This window comes from Schistocerca nitens, chromosome 6 (assembly GCF_023898315.1).
Source record: "Schistocerca nitens isolate TAMUIC-IGC-003100 chromosome 6, iqSchNite1.1, whole genome shotgun sequence".
NCBI classification, from domain to species: Eukaryota; Metazoa; Arthropoda; class Insecta; order Orthoptera; family Acrididae; genus Schistocerca; species Schistocerca nitens.
The window spans coordinates 713,099,874-713,118,381 of NC_064619.1; positions in this window are offsets into that span (position 1 = coordinate 713,099,874).

Here is an 18,508-nt window from a genome sequence, read left to right on the forward strand (position 1 = left end):
GCCCGAGGCAGGATTGGAACCTGCGACCGTACCAGTCGCGTGGTTCCGAACTGAAGCGCCTAGAACCGCGGCCGGCGTTTTTCATCACCCCAGAACTGAAGATAGACGTTGACTCTGGATATTGTATCACAGACATAGTCCTTATGACAGTTCAGATTTGTCACGAAACCCGCCCAAAGATGTAAACAAACATGCATGAGCATGAGTTCGACAGCCGATCAGTTCCAGTCATTCCACCAGGAAGGACGTACACAGCTCCTGTTGTCTGTAGTTCAACCGTGCCTAGACGATCAATACCGCGGTTATATCACGTTCGCAATGTTGCTTTGTTCCAGGAAGGTCTCTCAACAAGGGAAGTGTCCAGGCATCTCGGAATGAACCAAAGCCGGCAGCGGTGGCCGAGCGGTTCTAGGCGCTACAGCCTGGAACCGCGCGACAGCTACGGTTACAGTTTCGAATCCTGCCTCAGGCGTGGATGTGTGTGCTGTCCTTAGGTTAGTTAGGTTTAAGTAGTTCTAATTTCTAGGGGACTGATGACCTTAGAAGTTAAGTCCCATAGTGCTCGGAGCCATTTGTCCCAATGAACCAAAGCGATGTTGTTCGGACATTGAGGAGATACAGAGAGACAGGAACTGTCGATGACATGCCTCGCTCAGGCCGCCCAAGGGCTACTACTGCAGTGGATGACCGCTGCCTACGGATTATGGCTCGGAGGAACCCTGACAGCAACACCACCATGTTGAATAATGCTTTTCGTGCAGCCACAGGACGTCGTGTTACGACTCAAATTGTGCGCAATAGGCTGCATGATGCTCAACTTCACTCCCGACGTTCATGGCGAGATCCATCTTTGCAACCACGACACCATGCAGGGCGGTACAGGTGGGCCCAACAACATGTCGAATGGACCACTCAGGATTGGCATAACGTTCTCTTCACCGATGAGTGTCGCATATGCCTTCGACCAGACAATCGTCGTAGACATGTTTGGAGGCAACCCGGTCAGGGTGAACACCTTAGACACACTGTACAGCGAGTGCAGCAAGGTGGAGGTTCCCGATACGTGAATGCCATCCTCCGACCGTTAGTGTAACCATGTCGGCAGCGTATTGGCGAGGCATTCGTCTCCATGGCACCCCCATCGTGCACATCTTGTGAATGACTTCCTTCAGGATAACGACATCGCTCGACTAGAGTGGCCAGTATGTTCTCCAGACATGAATCCTATCGGACATGCCTGGGATAGACTGAAAAGGGATGCTTATGGACGACGTGACCCATCAACCACTCTGAGGGATCTACGCCGCATCGCCCTTGAGGAGAGGGACAATCGGGACCAACCGTACCTTGATGAATATGTGGACAGTATTCCATCATGCATCAATGCATCTTGCATCAATGCAAGAGGGCGTGCTACTGGGTCTTAGATGTACCGGCATGTACTGCTGTCTGGACAACCACGTCTGAAGATCTCACTGTATGGTGGTACAACATGCAATGTGTGGTTTTCATGAGCAACAAAAAGGGCGGAAATGATGTTTATGTTGATCTCTGTTCCAATTTTCTGTACAGGTTCCGGAACTCTCGGAACCGAGATGATACAAAACTTTTTTGTGTGTTTATATCATTCCACATATCCTGGATTTATTAACTTCTCTGATACGTCTGTCCACTTGATCCCAGACTATGTCAATGGGATTACAATCGGGGCTTTGGGACGGCCATACCATATCATTCAGTACTTTCTGTGTTTCCTTTGATACAATGTAGTTCATACAGTACGCCGGCTGATGTTCTGCGTCGTTTTCTGTTGTAAGGTGAACCCTTTCCCTATTGAGCGCAATCCACTTTGTGTTGCGTGATACTGAAGTATGCGACGGTACTGCTTCTAACCCATACATCCCTCTATTTGCACAATGTCGCCAACTCTATCTCCGGCAAAACATCCCCAAACCATAACGGAACATCCACCGTGTTTTACGTTAGGTACAACATATGCTGGGCTACCCTTTTCACTACAAGTCGGCGAACAAATATTCTCCTTCTAGTTCCAAAAATCAAATGGCTCTCAGCACTATGGGACTTAACATCTGTGGTCATCAGTCCCCTAGAACTTAGAACTACTTAAACCTAACTAACCTAAGGACAGCACACAACACCCAGTCATCACGAGGCAGAGAAAATCTCTGACCCCGCCGGGAATCGAACCCGGGAACCCGGGCGTGGGAAGCGAGAACGCTACCGCACGACCACGAGCTGCGGACAGTTCCATAAATCTCTAACTTCGATTCATCGGTGCGTAACACCTTCGTCCACTCTTTCTATGTCCAATTACGATGTTTTCTAGCCCATTCTAGTCTCTTCTGTTTATTTATGGGCCTCAGAAGAGGTTTTCTTGCTGTGACACATCCTTTCAAGCAAGCTTTAATGAGTCTCCTTTTTCCTGTTGCAACAGATATTGTTGCCGTGTTCATTTCTACCAATTTTGCACGAATTTCGGGTGCTGTTATGAATCAATTTCTCTTACGGGTAATTCTGACATAATTATCATCACTTAGTTGTTTTACGAGGTCGTCTTGGTCGTGATATGTCCTTATTGCTACCTGTTGCCTTCTGGCGGTGAAGGGCGTATTGCACTCCCCCTATCGACACACTACACTGTTTCGCAATTTGGAGAATAGATAAACCTGCTTGGCTAAGTGTTACAATTGCAGGACGTTTTTCTATGGAGATCTCCACTCGCGGCGCCATTCTAGCTATGTGCACACTGCAATGTCACGAAGGAACTGACGAGCAGGAACCACATGTAGTAATGCTTGCCGTTCGCTGCGGACATCACTACAGGGAATAACACAGGTGCAACAAATGAGGCATCCGTCGGCAAATAGGTAAACAAACATATCAGATAGGTACGTAACATTTATGTACACAACATTGTTTGTTGGATACTATTGTATCTCGGTGACCACAAACAAAAGTCATGACATGTGTACAACTGTTGTACTATTCCTTTCCTTAAGCAACCGAGACCTTATCTACAGAGGACTGAATGTCATTTACTGGGTATATTGAAATTAATGAGCTGTAATATATATATGAATATAATCGAGTTTGCGAGGCCATGTTCTTAACTATATAGCTACCGCAACTGGCGGATAGCTGTCGCTCAAATTTTCCTCATACTCTACACTTAAGTCTTTAAAGAGCGTTTTACCTTTTGCTATGGTCCAATCTGGCGAAACACTCTAGGAACCTGAAAGGGGCATTTACCTACTTCTATTAATACAGTTTGTGCCAAATCGGTGAGCCTCGACCGACGCCCTCTTGTTCTTAGATTAACATTTGATGAACATCTACCTAACATTTAATCTTACTTTCTTCTTCTAAGATCTACAGGAAAACGGTGTCTACAAAAAACACTTCCATAGTAAAATAACGTGGTATTTTCCACTTTCGCTGTATTGATTTCATTTTTTCACGCCTAGTTTCACCCTTCTACACCATTCTCAGGTGACTTTGTGGATCTGCAATAGAAAACTATGCCTTACACCCTGAAATGTCAGCATATTTAAATTTGTTTTCTGTCGTATTGTCTTATTTATCTTTATACATGTTAAGCTGTCAAACCAAAAAAGACAGCACTTGTGGACCAAAATGAATAGCAAACACAAATTTAGAGAAGAACATATTTTTCTCACGTGGAACCATAGAATCACTTGAGAATGGCCTAGAAGGCTGAAACTAGACGTGAAAAAATAAAATTAATACAGCAAAAGTGAATAATACCACCTTCTTCTGATAAATTCATTATATGGTACCCAATATGTAAAACAAACCTTTCAAACTAAATTTGCTCGTATACTCACTTTTTTTTGGCCATCTAATGCCCTTGGACTTGCAAGGGTAGCAATCGTAACTAAATTGAATATATTGAGTTGTTTAAATACAAGTATATACAAATTTTACAATTCAGGTAGGCATTGAACCATTGTGTACTAGACAATTATTCGGCGTTTTGGTCCATGCTACCTACTCCTAAAACATGGAAACCAAAGCCGTAGCAGATATTCTTTTCACAGTGTCAGAGTTGAATAAGTGCTCATAGCCCTTCAGATATGCAATTTTGAGCCCATGTTTACTAGACTTATACTTGGAATGATCGATCGTTCTTGTCATATCCCTGAGTATTGAACATTCCTCTTGGGACACCTTGTAAGTAGTAGGGCAAGGATGGCATGGCCCCACTCTGCAGTGTTGCCAAATTTATTGAAGATGCCGGAGCACCTCCCCCTCCCCTCACCTCCCCCTCCCCCCCACCCCCCACCAATCTGGAAATTGGTGGCAGAAAGAATAAGTCTGTGCTGGGCTGCCAGATAGGATGTACACAAGTCTCTAGTTGCATATGTTGCTCCCATCGTCTTCCCTCCCCCCATCTGGGAATTGGCAGGGCAAGTACTCAGTCTGTGCTGGGCTCCTGGATAGGGTAGACATAAGTCTTTATTTTGCATTCATTCTTTATTTAAACATTTGAGTTGTCATAGGCAGTAGCTCCATCCAGTGCATTCGCCTTGAAGTCCAGAGTCCAACTGACCAAGTTCACAACACCACCACCAGAAGGCACTGTCATCACTTCCCCTCTGCCCGCCCCATGACATAATCTGAGATGGGGGTCTGGGGAAAAGATGTGGGAAAAGGCCTCAGTCTGTGTCTAGATGCTGGACTGAGAGGACAGATATAATTGTTTAATATGTTCAATGGATAAGATGTCTGTACTGGGGAAGTAGCAGTTTAACAGGTATCATGCATCTGAGGACTGTGTCGACAGCAATAATATTTGGTGAATACGCTACATGAAATAATGAATATGCAGCAGGATGGGGCTACATTATGCTTTGAAACTCATATTGATAAATGAATTTGCTGTTACTGTAGGTCATTCGATAAAAGTCCAGTCAGTCTTCCAAAGCGCAAGAGGCAAGACTTTCATCGCAGAGTCTCCACGATCAGCTAGAAGAGAGGCAATGCGGCAGGCTCCCTGCCTCAAGAGTCTCTGCTACGGTTTATGGCACAGCCATGCGGTACCTACAGGAGCAGCCACATACTTCGTGTTGCGCTGGAAATACCCCAGGCTTCCTCCTCCTCCCCCCCCCCCCCCGCCCCCCCCCCATACCTGATGCACTGATACCCTTTGTTGTTGAACACGAACTTCTTCAAGAGTTATTACATCTGATGTTGCGGAATAGTGTCACATACATAACTGAAGAAATCAGAGGAACTATATGTACCACTGCACAAAGAGAGAGAGAGAGAGAGCCTTTCAGATGACGCGAGAATATTTAGAAAATCACATGTTTCATTCTAAGGATTGCCAACACCGCCACACTTGAATACGGACTGTAAAAGGATCGCGACACACTTGGGAAACCATCCGAGAGATACTTCGCGCACTTTTGTGGGAAATACCGTTGTCTTCGAGCATGAGCTGCTTGAGGAGTTACTAAATCTACGTGAATGTTTCTCTAAATGCACTTTCAGATAGATCGCTGTACAGTAATTTGCCTCAATTTTGTGATGAATATCGCCACACTCGAACATGGACTCTAAAAAGATCGCACCCGACTTATGAACCGTGCCTGAGACACTTCACGCTCATTTGTTGGAAACAGATCCTGAAACCAATCTCAGCTGCAGTATCTGATTTTACACGCTGAACGACGATATTTGGAAATCGAAATAAATAACTCTCTGTAACTCTAAAGAGGACGCTCAGACGCTCACCATATTTCGAGTCTTACCTGCTTGTTTGAAGGCACTGCCAGAGATAGAAAAATTTCTGACTCTTACAAATGCTGTAATCACTTTTCTGAAACGGTGAGTAAGTTGAGTTTATATTTGCTGCTGGAGTCAGGGATACTATTTTCTTCACTTCTAGAAGCACACACTGGTGTCCAAGAACAGACAGGAAAATCAGAACAATTGAAAGCACTGACCTACAGAGGGAAAATGGCTGGATTTTTCTCGGTGATTAGATGTCCTACAGCTGCAGGTCTGGAGACACTCTAAAGCCAGAATGGCAGATGGGGAGAGTGTCCTGCCAAAGGTGGATGGTCTGCCTGCACTTGCCTCTGAACACTCGATCAAAGAAGACATCACGTTCGTCTCAGAACTTTCCATAGATACCTTTCACCCATCTTGCTCGAACCACTCTGTAGAGTCTCCTGTACCCTGCGAAAAGGATGTCTTGTGAATGGAACATTCTGATTGGCTCTTACTGAATTTACCTGACAGATTGCTGCTGCTTTTTCTGCCGGTGTGGGTGCACTGTCCACCACGTTCTGCAGGCAGACAAATTACGAGACTTTCAGCGCCAAGACTATTTTGTACAGATCGAGGGGAAAAAAACATATAGTAGTCATATGGCACTGACAGTTAACCCTGCAAAAGTGGTCTATAGATCATGAAATACGAGAACTACCCCCAAAGACACTTCCTCAATTACTCTGCTCTGCTACTGCCAAGGAAAGCTTGAATTTTTCAGCGTGAAACCGATCTCCAACTGGGCTATATCACCACATACTATATTGACGTAATAAACACCATTCGTACACTGCACCATACAAAATCATCACTTCTGTATCCTGCATAAAGCTATCGGCCACCAGACACTCGTACAAATGCCACGAAGACAGAAAGATGCCAAGAAAAACTTAAGCACATGCACCATACATGTAGTGACAGCACTAGATATTTCCCACGAGGTCAGTCAGTCACCCACCACAAATTAACTGTCCCTGCACACACACACACTGGCCCGACGCGCGAAGAGATGGCTCTCCGAACTGTTGTATAAAGGCTGGGCTGTTTCGCATCGGCAGAGAGACTTTACTGTTTCTGGCCCTGGCCTGGTTGCTTACTGCCATACTTTCTGCACCCATCCACATACTTTGGGTTACAAGAACATGTGTGTTTTCACATTGTTTACCAGAATATCATGCCATTTAGGCGATACTTCTCGATATCAAGCACATAGCAGTATGCTACAGATCGTTTCCATTGAATAATTCCTAACACAAAGAGTGGAAATTATTTCTGTAGAAACACGAAACTTTAGCAAGTTACAGCGAGGTGGAATGTGCTGCAAACCACTGTGTCACAGGAAACTTATCTCATCTGCGAAGATCTTTACCTGAAAACTCGAATAAATAGAGGAAACTGGTAGTTCCATCGTATTATTTCTAACGAATACCGATGTCAATGGTATAAAAGATTCCAACTCATCATTCTACTTCATTAGATGTTTCTCATGTCTAGAGAACCACCAAATGCCTCGTCCAGCTGGCTGTTTTCACCGCCTTGATGCACACAACACACACACTAATCGACGTTCTCTCAACCAAATAAAGATGGGAAATATGTAGAAGCAGTCAACCCGACAATTCACATGGAAGGAAATAACTCTCCTGCGCAAGCCCACGTTCATACTGAATCTCCTCTTATTTCCATGGAGAACACACGTGATCACGGAGGCTGACCAACACATACTGAGTCAGTTCCCTATTCAGCCGCCTAGATGGCGACACAGTTACGTCAGCTGTATTCCTGTGCCCCAGCCGTGGTCTCCAGTGTGGATAGTTCGTGTCAAAGCCGGAAATTTCCATTGTTCCAGCCACAGGATACAGCCGCCACAAGCGCTCCCGCAAAAAAATTGTTCGAGTGTGTGTGAAATCTTATGGGACTTAACTGCTAAGGTCATCAGTCCCTAAGCTTACACACTACTTAACCTGAATTATCTCCTAAGGACAAACACATACACCCATGCCCGAGGGAGGATTCGAACCTCCGCCGGGACCAGCCGCACAGTCCATGACTGCAGCGCCGTAGACCGCTCGGCTAATCCCGCGCGGCCGCGCTCCCGCACGCCAGGCAGAACCGTCCTAGGAAACCAGCCACATATACGAGTATTTTATCACTGTATTTACAATTAAATATTACGATTTCAAGCTGAACCTGACGACATACGACAATGAGCGAAGTATCGGAAATACCCCTCCTGACGACGGTGACTCTGGAAATATCAAAATCTGTATCTCTTTCTGATGACTGGACATAATTTTCCACGTTTAAAAAAAAAAAAAAAAAAAAAAAAAAAAAAAAAAAAAATTCTTACATTCCCTTTACGGCTATCGCGCTTTTCCACGCCACATCCGTACCTTCATTACAACAGGACAAAGCCATTTTCTTTGCACATGTCGAAACAAAGACAAACTTTATAGGCCCACTGATCACAGTGAATCTAACACACGTCCCCTAATAAGTATAATACATCGCCAATAACTGAATGCTGGTGATACCAAACAATATTGAGCGAAAGTCCGTATTGGATGGACATGTCTCATTTCTTTTTCTTGCGAGTGGTACCAGTGTATCTTTGGAAGAGAGACGTAATCGTCTTACAAGCCGCGAGATGTTAAAAACACGATCGCAACGACTATGTTACTGTCACAGGCGGTCTTAGGTCTACAGGTACACAGAAGCATCGCTAACGATATGCGTGTTAAATACTACACAAGCTTTATAAATCGAGGTATGGTATTGCTTCCGAATGAAGTGGTCTTCCACACAAATACAGCGACATTGAATATAGATGGTGATCGCGGGGTGTGTATTAACAAACCAAAATTGCGGGTGCACGTCGCAAGTGGTGTAATCTCGTAATATAACCACCGAATTTAGAAAGTGATTCAGCTAACGAAGGTGGTATGAAGGTGGTATTTGACACTCCCTCATGTCACCGCTAGATATTTCTCCAGTGTTTGTAACACATTCTATCCCAATGCCATGTCAGAGGTTCTGTGGTATATCCACAGGGTTATAGGCGATGGTTGATTGAGAATGATCACATACAGTAGATGGCGTGCTATGCAGCGAATCACTTTTTATAAAAATGCAACACTTGATTGAGATCGTAAGAAACATACACTGGCTTTTCAGATCTATAGTGTTATGCTTACTGGTAGAAATTCTGTCTGCGATTTGGAATCAATATATCTCGAAAAGTAAACTTCACACGAAAAAATGTGTAGAATCCAAAGTTGATTATTTTCGAGGGGGTGGAGCGGGAGGCAACTTTAAAATTTCAAATAGGAACCCCCTTTTTTATTGCAGAATCAGATTCTACACAAAAAACTACATACATTTTGTCTTAAACATTTTTTTTGATTCGTGGTAGTTGGCACTGTAATTCAAGAAAATATCATGTTCTCATTTTTGCTTGGAAAATGATTAAGGATAAATAAAAAATACTTATTTACTTCGTAAATTTTGATTCGCTAAAACTAAAACTCTCCCTCTCTCCCTATAGGGTGGGGTTTGAGAGTGAGGTATTAAAGTTTTACAAATATTGACCCATTTGACCAATGTTGTTTGGGTCAGCATTTGTAATATATATATATATATATATATATATATATATATATATATATATATATATATATATATATATATCAAATACTGTCTGTGTGCTGGCAACGAGCATGTATGGCGATCCTATTAAATATACTGGTATTGATCCACTCACTGATTGAAGTCAGCCGGCCGGAGTGACCGTGCGGTTCTGGGCGCTACAGTCTGGAACCGAGCGACCGCTACGGTCGCAGGTTCGAATCCTGCCTCGGGCATGGATGTGTGTGATGTCTTTAGGTTAGTTAGGTTTAATTAGTTCTAAGTTCTAGGCGACTGATGACCTTAGAAGTTAAGTCGCATAGTGCTCAGAGCCATTTTTGATTGAAGTCACTTGCACAGACCAGTGTAAAATTTCATTGCCTGTACCGTAGGAGGACCATGTCCCACAGACTATCAGTCGCAAGAGACAGGCCCTGTATTGTTCGATGCACTGTTTTTTTCCTGCTGTAATACGTCCAAGAAATATATTACTATAGCTTCGTACATCACCCTACATTTTTTTTCCACCACGACTTCGAGGTCTGTGTTAGGTTCTAAACTAACATTAACACATTTTCATTCATTGGCTCTCACAGAAAACTAGACATCGCATGGTGTAAGTTATGTTGCTGCTGCTGCCACAACACACACACCCACAGAGGATGATTTTAAATAAAAGACAGTCACAACATATGGAAGCTGGAAGAGTTTTTATGCATTGTGGAGCGTTTCCAAACAGCTGTGTGAAGGTGTTTGATGACCTCTACATTTAAACTCATCTTTCACAGAGATGGGGTAGCAGATGGCTCAGTGTTCCATTTTTGTTCCGGCATAAAAGTCAAGCGCTGGCACGCTGGTCAGGAATGGCAGAGCAGAGGGAGCTGTGAACAAGATGTCAGCCAATAATACGCTGACCGACCCCTCTATAAGCCGATACCGAGACAGCAGCGGCCTCTAGGGGAAGAGAATATAAGCGCCGCGCCACCTGACTGCGGCCCACCGACCGAACCGACGCACATTCCCTACCGGAGGGGACACAGGCCAGGCGTGTTAGACATGGCCCTCATCAAGGGCATAACAATGACACTCAACGTTACCGTTGAAAACGATCTGCCCTCAAATCACCAACCCGTTATACTGTACATCGAAGAAACACTGCAGCACATGGAACAACGCAGGATGTTAGACTACAGGCGCGCGAATTGGACTCAGTTCAAGGAAACGCTTGACAGTCGCATCCCACCCACCCACGCGATTAACGAGACAGCCCAAATTGACGAGGCAGTCGAAACCCTCACCGGTGCCGTCCAGGACGCAATAGCCGACACCATACCAATCCGCACGCCACAACAACACAGTGCTGCCCTGCCCCAGGAAATCCTGGGCCTAATCTCAATGAGGAACCGCCTCAGGAGACACTGGCAGCGTACCAGGCGCCAGCACTTCAAACGGCACATTAACAGGCTCCAGGGTATAATCCGGGAAAAAATACAAACATTCAAGACACAACAGTGGGACCAGAAACTCGAAGGGCTGGACAGCACGCGACCTGGCGTGTGGCAGCTAGCCCGACACTTCACCAGGGAGAAACTGTACACCCCCACGCTACAAGGGCCCGACGGACCAGCATATTCTGCGGAAGAAAAAGCGGAACTGATGGCCCTCACACTCGCAGCGTCATTCACACCGAACCTGGATCCCTCAGACCCAGCGTTCACACTTGCTACGGACCAGGAGGTCACACGCATCTTGGCTCAACCAGCGCGCAACAACATCCGACAAGCTAGTACAGCAGAAGTCAAATGGGCCATCATGCATACCACCGCTAGGAAGGCCCCTGGTCACGATGGCATTCAAAACCATGTCCTCCAGGAGTTCACGGACAAAGCTGTAGACTACCTAACACACATCACGAATGCCATACTCAAGCACCAACACTTCCCCGCCTTTTGGAAGACGGCCAAGGTCCTGATGTTCAGGAAGCCGGGGAAAGACCACTCCCTCCCAAAAAATTACCGACCCATCAGTCTGCTGAGCGCGCTCAGCAAGATCGTTGAGAAGGTAATATTAAAACGACTCACCAGGCACTGCATCACAAACGACACCCTGAGACCGGAGCAATTCGGTTTCAGGAATCACCACTCAACAACACAACAACTCCTCCGCGTCGTTGAATACATAACACACGGATACAACACAAACAAGGCAACTGGGGCGGTGTTCCTGGACATCGAAAAGGCTTTCGATCGTCTATGGCACAACGGCCTAATACGCAAACTTAGTGACGCGGGGTTCCCCGACGGGCTCGTACGTCTCATACACTCATATCTCACGGACAGGAGTTTCAACACCGACGTGCAGGGCAAACAGTCGACACGACATGGTATACAGGCAGGAGTACCCCAAGGAAGTATCCTAGGGCCCTTACTGTTTAACCTCTACATTAACGACCTCCCAACTACACATAACACGACGGTAGCAATCTACGCGGATGACACTGCCATCCTTGCGCAAGATTGGAAGTCGTCTAACATTAACTCACGACTACAGACAGCACTCAGAACGGCGGAGCCTTGGCTGGTGAAATGGAGTGTTAGAGTAAACGTCGACAAGTGCGAGGCCGTTCTGTTCACTAGAAGATCGAAGCAACTGCGCAAACATCAGCACTGCAACCCAATAACACTACACACACGCCCAATACGTTTCCGCGAGAAGGTCAAATACCTTGGTGTCTGGCTGGACAGGAAACTACTCTGGGGGACCACATTCAACACGTGACCAACAAAGCTAACGCGAGGCTCAAACAACTCTACCCTATGCTTAACAGGCGTAGCACACTGAACAGGAGGGCGTCTAGGTCCATGTACATGACACTTTTTCGACCCCTGATGACGTACGCAGCCCCTGTCTGGGGATACGCTGCGCCAACTCGCCTGCGCCGTCTGCAGCTCATACAGAACAAAGTACTCAAAATCATAGGCAACGCTCCGCGCTACACACGCATCGCGGACCTTCACCGGGAATACCGGCTAGATACTATCTTGCAGGTATTCCAAAAACTCTCCACACGACTGTACAATAACACGAGACACTCGCGCAACCCGTTTATCCTTTCTCTGGGTAACTACGACCACAACCATAGATGGAAGCATAACAAAAAAATGGTTCAAATGGCTCTGAGCACTATGGGACTTAACATCTATGGTCATGAGTTCCCTAGAACTTAGAACTACTTAAACCTAACTAACCTAAGGACAGCACACAACACCCAGCCATCACGAGGCAGAGAAAATCCCTGACCCCGCCGGGAATCGAACCCGGGAACCCGGGCGTGGGAAGCGAGAACGCTACCGCACGACCACGAGAGGCGGGCGGAAGCATAACAGACCAAAGACATTACTGGCTGGGACCTAAACATCTATGGTCTATAGAACGCTAACACGACAGTACTGGCGAGCCCCTGCAACACAGTTATTACTGGAAACCCAGATGTGCGACTAGCCGAAAAACAGGCAACCGCAGGGAAATCGTACTGTACACAGCACGCAAACCAGCCACACACACCCCCTACACCGTCTGTGAGCCGATCTATGACCGATCGCCCACTAATCTACAACGACCTTGAACTGTTGCAGGGACGCAGCAACTGCAGCAAGCGCCGCAACAAGCTCCAACAACGACAAAGGTAACGATGCACGATACCTCGAACAAACACAACCACACCTTGCATGCACTGTCGCAGATAGCAAGCCGCTACTGCCCTTACTACCCGTCCTACTGTCGCAGAGGTTTTTTTCCCTTGGCTCTTGCCTTGGCACTTTTTTTTCTCTGCCCTTACAACCGCTACCCTTCAATCGTTTTCGACCACTTCTATCTCCTGATGGACCATGTTAATGAGTAATCGTACCCAGACGCATGGACAACATCACAGCCCGCATCCTGTGACGCCTGATTCAAAAACTAACATGTTTACGGAGGTGACAGTAGAACTTTTGGTTTGGTCACCACGTTGGTGTGGGCGTGGAGGGGCCCCATCCTTTGACTGCGGCCCAGTTGAAGACTAGCCCTTCTACGAGCTCTACAGCAGCTACTTAGGAACTGTATTGTTTCACTTGTATTACGAATTGTATATACTGAAGAGACTTCTTATTTGTCTTCGCCCATTGCTTGAGACACACCGTTGAAAATTCTCAAAGTATTGTTATTTATCTTACTGTAATAAAAATTCATTAATACGATTTGCTTGAACTGTTGTCTAGCGATCCGAGACAACAGGTTTCCTAGGCATCCCTTATTCGACGCCAGCCGGAGTGGCCGTGCGGTTCTAGGCGCTACAGTCTGGAGCCGAGCGACCGCTACGGTCACAGGTTCGAATCCTGCCTCGGGCATGGATGTGTGTGATGTCCTTAGGTTAGTTAGGTTTAATTAGTTCTAAGTTCTAGGCGACTGATGACCTCAGAAGTTAAGTCGCATAGTGCCCAGAGCCATTTGAACCATTTGAACCTTATTCGACAAGTAGGCAGTACACGACACTGGCGACAAGAAGGTCAACGAATCCCACAGTGGCAACCTGTTTTTACTCGTGGGCTTTTTTGGTTTTGCTGGCACCTTAATTCTACATTTGCTTCTCTTTGCGGGAGTGTATTGACTTGCTTTAACATTATTTCTTATCGTGTTTCTGCTAATCAGTGTTTTCAGGTGGACGTTACAAAAATTTCTTTGCTTTTGTACTTATTTTTATTGTTTACCTTGTCTGTTCATCGTATTTGCGTCTCCCACGATGTGCAGCCCACATAACCCCCCCTCGCACAGGTGCCTCAGCTGCAAATGATGGATGCGATGCAGCTAATGCAGATGTTTCAGTTTCAGAGTCAACAAATTTCAACCCTGCTAAACACAGTGCAGCAGTTACTGGCCAACGGTGCACGCCTGTCCGAACAACAAACCACATCTATCGTGGCTCCAAGTGCTATACCGCCTTTTCGCCTGTTTCATGAACAAGAAGAGGAATGGCTCGAGTCATTGCAACAGTTTGAAACCCATGTAATTGCTCACAACGTAACAGGTACTGTGAAACTCCTCTATTTATTGTCCATGGTAGAAAATGCAGTATTCAGACTCACTCAGAAGTTATTTCCTAACACCACTCCGAGTGAACTTTCGTATGATCAGATTGACGATTCGCTATCTATCTATTTTGAGCAACAAGTAAATGTGGTAGCAGCTAGGTACCAATTCTTTAATTCCAAAAAACGGTCAGAGCAAACTTATCATGAGTGGGTAACAAATTTGCAGGGTATGATGAGAAAATGCAAAGTGCTTGTGGTGCTTTATATTCAGATGTTATGTTGCGTGATGTGATCGTGTATAATGTAACTGACGTCAGACTTGGAGAACAAATTTTGAAACAGTCCGATCCATCAGGTGTCGTGTTGGTCGATAAATTTGAGCAGCCACGAATTTGTCGCTCCTTGCTCGCGGCTGGCCCATTAGGCAGCAGCAGCTTGCACATGCCACGCCTCGTAAATAATTCTCCACGCTGTGTGAGCAGCTCTCTAATCAGGCCAACACAATTAAGTCCTGCCCTCAGTGCTATTAATGGCACAAACGCCAATACTGTCAATCCCGAGAAGCGCAGTGTTATGCTTCTGGCAAGAAGCAATCCATTTGTTTTTAATAGAAAAATAAGAATTCTGCCCACTCACGAAAATCTAGTCACATGGCCCATGGCGTAAATCCAGTGTATTCAACACCTCCAATAGGCATTAGCAAAACTAACAAGAGAAGAGTTTCGTTAGTGCTACGCCATTCCAACAAACTTTTTGTAAATTTGCAAATTAGTGGTCGACATGTGAAATTTCAGTTGGACATGGGTGCTCAGTTACTTTGCTAAATCGTCACACATATGAACTTTTAGGCTCCCCATGCCTGTCTAAAGCTAGCATGCACCTGAGGGCTTATAATGGAAAGACATTCCCGTTCTATAAAAATGTACTTTTTGTGCTATTTATCGCTCGCATACGTGAACTGTGATTGTCACTGTGCTACAATGACGCGATTGTGAAAACATATTTAGCCTTCATTCATTTCATTTACTTGGCATCAACATGCAGGACAATGTGTAGCCAGTGTCTGTGTTGCAGTCATGTAAGCGAGCACTGTTTCGGTACTAACCATCCCTGGAACGTGTTGCCCCTCCACCAACACTCTTTCTCCTTCTCAGACAAGTGACACCTGTCAATCATTAGTTGGTAATCAACAGCGTACCATTGGATGGATGGGATGGAAAAGACACCGTCGATGTACTGTAATAATAAGCATCACAATTAATAGTGCGATCAATTTTAGAAATTTTACCTTTATTTCAACACTGACCAATGACGCCGCATCATGCTTCCCAGTCTCTCTATCACCGCCAAAACCGGCCCCCCTCCACTTTGCGAGTACCATATACTACAGTGCGAATGTAGATAGCTGACCGTGCAGCAGGTGCATTCACTGTTAATTCTCTAACGTACACACCAAAGTACACCGGACAGTGGTCCACAGATTTCTAGCACTTTGATCATAGTGCATAATTTACTATTACGATTTCTCATCTATCCCTATGCGGGTGGGAGTCCCAGAGCATTCTCACATACTTAGGATAAAGTTAGAGACTGAAAGCTCTCATCGCATTAGCTTTGACGAACCATCACTGCAACACTGTCACCAATTTAATCTGCAGCTGACCAGAAGCATACCGCTACATTCGACGTCTCATGAAGGAGCTGAGCGAGCCGAGTCAATAACTGCTGTTCTGCACCAATATTACTCAAGACACCCGTCAAAGTACACAAAGTCCCTCCAGATGCGCGCATGTCGAGAAGGTTAGTACCCCTTATCGGTGTACAGTAGATGGCTCTGAGTACTATGGGACTCAACTGCTGTGGTTATCAGTCCCCTAGAACTTAGAACTACTTAAACCTAACTAACCTAAGGACATCACACACATCCATGCCCGAGGCAGGATTCGAACTTGCGACCGTAGCAGTCGCACGGTTCCGGACTGCGCGCCTAGAACCGCGAGACCACCGCGGCCGGCGTACAGTAGATATGAAAGTGTTGTGATGATATAACAGACCGTTAAGAAGAAGAAAACGTGAGGTTTTCATGCGTGATGGAGCTCCAGACGGACGGAGTTTGAAGCATTTTATGTAAATCAACTGCGCCATCAGTTCTGAAGTACTCGTATTGTTCTAGTGTCTGGTGTCAGTACCAAGCAATTATTGCTACGAGAGAACATCAACACATGCACTCCTAAGGCTACACGGTTCTGCACTTAAAACACGCTATAAGTTAGAGCAGTACGGTTTCCGAGCTATTAGTAGTGCGGAATGCAGCACTGTTAGTACTCCAATGTAAGAAATATACAGGGTGATTCAAAAAGAATACCACAACTTTAGGAATTTAAAACTCTGCAACGACAAAAGGCAGAGCTAAGCACTATCTGTCGGCGAATTAAGGGAGCTATAAAGTTTCATTTAGTTGTACATTTGTTCGCTTGAGGCGCTGTTGACTAGGCGTCAGCGTCAGTTGATGCTAAGATGGCGACCGCTCGACAGAAAGCTTTTTGTGTTATTGAGTACGGCAGAAGTGAATCGACGACAGTTGTTCAGCGTGCATTTCGAACGAAGTATGGTGTTAAATCTCCTGATAGGTGGTATATTAAACGTTGGTATAAACAGTTTACAGAAAATGGGTGTTTGTGCAAAGGGAAAAGTTCTGGACGGCCGAGAACGAGTGATGAAAATGTAGCACGCATCCAGCAAGCATTTGTTCGCAGCCCAGGAAAATCGACTCGCAGAGCTAGCAGAGAGCTGCAAATTCCACAATCAACTGCATGGAGAGTCCTACGAAAAAGTTTAGTTATGAAACCTTATCGTCTGAAATTGGTTCAAGCACTGTCTGCAGCTGATAAGATTAAAAGAATCGATTTCTGTGATTTTATCCTTGCTCAAATGGAAACAGATGAATCTTTCGTTTCAAAGATTGTGTTTAGTGATGAAGCAACTAGCCACACTAACGGGAAAGTCAACCGTCACAATGTCTGTATATGGGGCACTGAGAATCCGCGGGAAACAACTCAGTATGAACGTGACTCGCCTAAGGTGAACGTTTTCTGTGCCATTTCAGCCAATAAAGTTTTTGGTCCCTTTTTCTTCGAAGGTGCTACTGTAACTGGACTACAGTATCTGGAGATGTTAGAGAATTGGCTGTTCCCTCAGCTCGAACAAGAAGCACAACAATTCATATTTCAGCAGGATGGAGCGCCACCACATTGGCACTTATCTGTCCGTAACTACCTGAACGTCAACTACCCGAGGCGATGGATCGGCCGCCAGGCAGCCCGTGCGTGACAGAGCACTTCATCACTGGCCTCCAAGAAGCCCTGATCTTACCTCCTGCGATTTTTTCTTATGGGGGTATGTTAAGGATATGGTGTTTCGGCCACCTCTCCCAGCCACCATTGATGATTTGAAACGAGAAATAACAGCAGCTATCCAAACTGTTACGCCTGATATGCTACAGAGAGTGTGGAACGAGTTGGAGTATCGGGTTGATACTGCTCGAGTGTCTGGAGGGGGCCATATTGAACATCTCTGAACTTGTTTTTGAGTGAAAAAAAAACCTTTTTAAATACTCTTTGTAATGATGTATAACAGAAGGTTATATTATGTTTCTTTCATTAAATACACATTTTTAAAGTTGTGGTATTCTTTTTGAATCATCCTGTATTTCCAACGCATGACACACATTCTCATTACTTTTATTCTCTACGGTAAACTATGGTGAAAAACTGTAAAATGAAAAAACTACTTCCTTGAAACATCGATTCTTTGTGATACATACACAGTACAGCTTTCCAGAGATGTACAGCTTCCACTGTTCACAACCTATTATGGTTCATAAATTATGTTACGCTCGCGTCAGTCCTATAATAAAATGACAGTAACGGAGAAAATCTTTACAAGGAAACAAACAAACGCACAGCAGCGTTCTTTGACATGTGAAATTACACATAATG